This window comes from Pinus tabuliformis, chromosome 7 (genome assembly GCF_031772625.1).
Source record: "Pinus tabuliformis cultivar Carrire ecotype Pingquan chromosome 7, CPIR1, whole genome shotgun sequence".
In the NCBI taxonomy this organism is placed as follows: domain Eukaryota; kingdom Viridiplantae; phylum Streptophyta; class Pinopsida; order Pinales; family Pinaceae; genus Pinus; species Pinus tabuliformis.
Window position 1 is genome coordinate 1,634,655,038 of NC_142293.1, and position 4,383 is coordinate 1,634,659,420.

The 4,383-nt window shown below is 36.4% G+C and overlaps 1 pseudogene; it reads right to left on the bottom strand.

Annotated features, from left to right (window-relative positions):
• Positions 1-1,207: 1,207 nt before the first annotated feature.
• Positions 1,208-2,949, bottom strand: LOC149254522 (ran-binding protein 1 homolog c pseudogene; annotated as a pseudogene).
• Between the last annotated feature and the right edge of the window lie 1,434 nt (positions 2,950-4,383).

Genomic DNA, 4,383 nt, shown 5'->3' on the forward strand with positions numbered 1-4,383 from the left:
CACGAACATAAAAAGGGATTAAGTTGAATCCCATCACATCTTTGTTGCTCCTTGTTTCCTTGTTTTTCTCAGCACCCCTGGGCCTTAGTAGAATACCCATTTCTGATAATCAGGGTCTCTTCCTTTGATTTGGATTACATGAAATTTCTGCTTGTGCCTTGGCTCTTAATATTGCAGTGTTTCTTCTGATAGGAAAGACTTTTGCCTTGACTATGAATGTTGCTGGTCTTGTCAAGGACTGGCTGCTCATAACATAATCTTTGTCTGTAATAAATGAAAAGGTTACAGTCATAAACTTGAGTGGGTGTGGAATGGCTTTTCTGGCTGTCTGTTACTATAATCATTTGAAACTTCAAGCTCTCAAGTCCAATGACAACCAACCAAAGTACCTCAGCAGTGCAGCTGATGCCAATGATGAAGGAGAAGGTTTGATAATGACGAGTGGGAGATTCTCAATCAGAGATTCAGAACCAGTAGAGAAAAATCAAACTCAAGCTTCAGGATTAGGTATTTAGATCATTAATATTGTCTTGTGCTAGAGATTATTGTTCTTGGATTGGCTCCTCTATGCCTAGATCTATTTGTAGGGAACAGGCCAGTCATTCACAGTGAAGAAGATAATGACAAGATTAGTGTATAATGATGGACAGGATGGTGCCATGGTGCCAACCTAAATCTCAAGTAAGGAGACATCTGTTCATCAATTTGTCAAGAAGCATGGCCTACAATTCAATTGCTCTAAGCCTATCACTTCTTCCACCTGTCAAATAAATTTGGTCCTGTTTGTTTAGTTGACTATGGTTCTAATAAATATACTATTGTTTGATGTAAAAAGACAAAACAAAACAAAAAATATGGAAAGTTGTGACCCCATTTTCTAACTACAAATTGAAATCGGATTACCATAGTGACCACCTCTGCTTATTGGAATAAAAAAGGGGGTGGGTTATGCACAATCCTCCGTATCATTTGCTATTACCAGAGATAATTAAATCCACCCTAAACTCAAGTATTAACTATGCTGATAGGGTGTTTGGGGAGGGGGATCCCTTACCAACCCACTATAATCTGCACAAAAGCATCCTAAGAACATATGCAAAATCAACCCTTCAATGAAATGATCCAAGAATATAGGTACTCAAACATTGATTTTATCAAAGAAAAATACAAGACAGAAAGAAAAGATCATCACAAGGATTAGAAGAGTCTAAGAACAGTGCTCACTGTCTACAGAGCCAAGACGAATGCAGAAGAGTTCTTCCTTCAGTTCCCCATCTGAGAAATCAGTTGCATGCCAGACCCAAGTTTTATCACTACTTGCGTGCTCTTGAAGTGACATTGGGGAATGAACTGCAAGGCAAAAAAAAAAAAAAATATAATCCAGATAATAAGGATCAACACAAATTCTCGGCACAAAAAGCCTCTTAAAACTTGGACGTAAGATAAGCTATTACAATCTCAGGGGGGAAATTACACAAAAAAAAAACAAACAAACAAATTTACATACTTAAATGGTTTGCACATATTTTCAGTGTCTTGGATTGCCTCATGACTAGCCGAACCTTTGTAGTATCCTTGTGCTTAAGAAAATTTACTGTTCCTACACCATGCTCCTTCCATTGATTCCCATCCTTGTCAAACCTGTACAGCTTCGCCTTCCTGCAGGGTCAAACATATAAAAAAGAATGGGAATATTAATAAACAATGAAACTGCATTAGGATCATTTTAAGAGCCCATGGCATCCATTAGAAGTAACGTCCGCAATATCCCACCATATCAAATGCATTCAAAGATAAATTACCAACGACATATTAAAAACACAAGAGATATTCCTTAACATTACCGAAAAGGATCCCACAAAAAAGCTCAATAATAACATCAAACATGTAAGAATACAAATCATCAACTATTTAATAACAAAAGAATGCTCATCCCATACATCCCCATAAAGTACAGAAATGATCAACAGCCTGTTCAAAACATCATAGAAAGTCAACGAAAACAGTTGACAGAAGACCAAAACAGACATATGCCTAAATCATACCACCTCACAACATAAAAAGACAAATCACCCTAATGCCAATAACCAAAAGACAGATTATCAAATAGGCCCAATTCAGTATTCAATGGCTAATCCAAAAACCAAAAAATACGAAACCCCGTATGCTTAACAATAACAAATGACCATCACACCCCCCACTAAACCAGAATAACAGAGAAACCATCATAGATTCTTCAAAGACATTGAAAAAAGGATGGCCTATAGTTCAAAAAAATATAAAAAGACTCGTCAAAATACAAAACCCACAATGATAATAAATAAACCATCAAATGCATCCCCGAAAAAATCTTCATCGGCAACCTATCAACATAGGAAAACAATTATTACAGACCATAATGAGATCAAAAAACACTGATCAAAATATCAATGGGACATCAAAACAACAAGAAACTCACAAAATACACAGAAAAGCAAAACCCTAATTACCCGATAAAACAAACCATAGCCCGCTAAATGCATCTACCATAGAGTTTCTTCAGCACCCCATTGAAATGAAAAATCCGATCATCATCAACAGGTGAACAAAACATCGAGAACCCAGATCTTACTAAAAAGGAGAAAAATTAGAAGTAAATAACTGCCCAAATGCATCTTCCTTATAGTCAAGGTCCCATTTATGTGCACAGGAAAAGGGCCACCGAAGAGGCCATGAAAACAACTTTCAATTGAGAAAACAAAATCATGAAATGGCCATGGATTAAAAAATTTACATGTCAAGAAGGACATCCTCCTCTTCTTTGCCCGTGGTGACAGTAACCTCCTCAAGCTTAACAATGGGTGCAACTTGAGCTCCAGTGTCCTCTTCCTTTCCAGCATCATCCTCGTTCTCTCTCGAATCGTCATCTACTGCCCGTGTAAGAACAGGATCCTCCTGAGTTCCAGCCATCCCAATACCAGATAGTGCACAGAGGGAGGGCTCGAATGAAATCGATGGATCCAAAATATGCCAGAAACTCGCCCAATATCAGACAAGAATGCGAAACTCCGAGGATTTTGGACAAAGGATTTAACTGTGCAAAAATGCTTCGAAGGCAAAGGGCAAAGAGGTCGACGGAGAGAAAACACTCTATATAAGGGTTTTTGAGGTCGATGGAGAGAAAACACTCTATATAAGGGTTTTGAAGAGGGAAGGCCAGTAGCTGTTAAAGATTGAGAGTAAAAGTAGCATCGTTAAAGATAATATAATAAATTATTACAGGGATGGTTGGGGGGTTTCAAAGGGAGAGAAGGCCATGGAATAACCCCTAAATCATCTCCAACATGAGAGGCCTACTTCATTCATGTTGTCATGTTGGGACCAGAGGTTGTTGTGCATTTTTTGTTTTCGCAATTTTGAACTCTTTCCTCAGTGATATATTATTGTGTTTATTGTAATAATAATGGGATGGGGTTGAGGGGTTTGTAAATGAGATAAATATGGAAAAGTAATTAGAAATATTGGTTTTAAATTATTATAATAAGTATTGTTGTGGTTGATCCATGATAAGTTGTAGGGTAGTTGGTTTGTATGGGGTTTAGTTGTTACGAGGTCTTAAGTTCAAATGTCATGGGGAGGGGTTGAGAATGGAAGTCATTTTTGGGGCATCAAAACTATTCTAAGGGGCATCTTCCACTGAGCTTTACACAATCCTCGATGTTGAGGATGAAAATAATATGAATATGCCAAGCTCACTCTACATCCTAGTATGGTTACAGCCATGTTTGTCCATCATTCCAAGGGGCATCTTCCACTGAGCTTTACACAATCCTCAATGTTGAGGATGAAAATAATATGAATATGCCAAGCTCACTCTACAGCCTAGTATGGTTACAACGATGTTTGTCCATCATCAAAGTTGAAATTTTGCTAGTGTCGGCCAAAATAAATTTAAAAAAAAAATACAAAACATTTAAATAATGTTTGCTCATAAAAAATAATTGCCAATGAAGAAATTGGATCCCTCTCCGCTCATATTATATCTATATTTAAGATGGGTCTATGCTAGTGGATAACACAAAAATCACAAAGTGAAGAAGAGTTTAATTTCAAGTCAAAGAAAAACTTTGGTACTAGCGCAATTCATCTAACTTCTATTGAAATGCGGTATTTATACGTGTAATGTGATCTATATATATATATATATATATATATATATATATATATATATATATATATATATATATATATATATAGTGTAATTGCTATTATGTTGTTAAATGGTTGTTTAATTAATGTTGGTTATTCGATGGAAAGATGGTTTTGTAACTCTTAATGATGTAATTGTTCATCTACTTGGTTGTAGTGTGCCATGCTGTTGACATACAAATATTGTAATGGAGC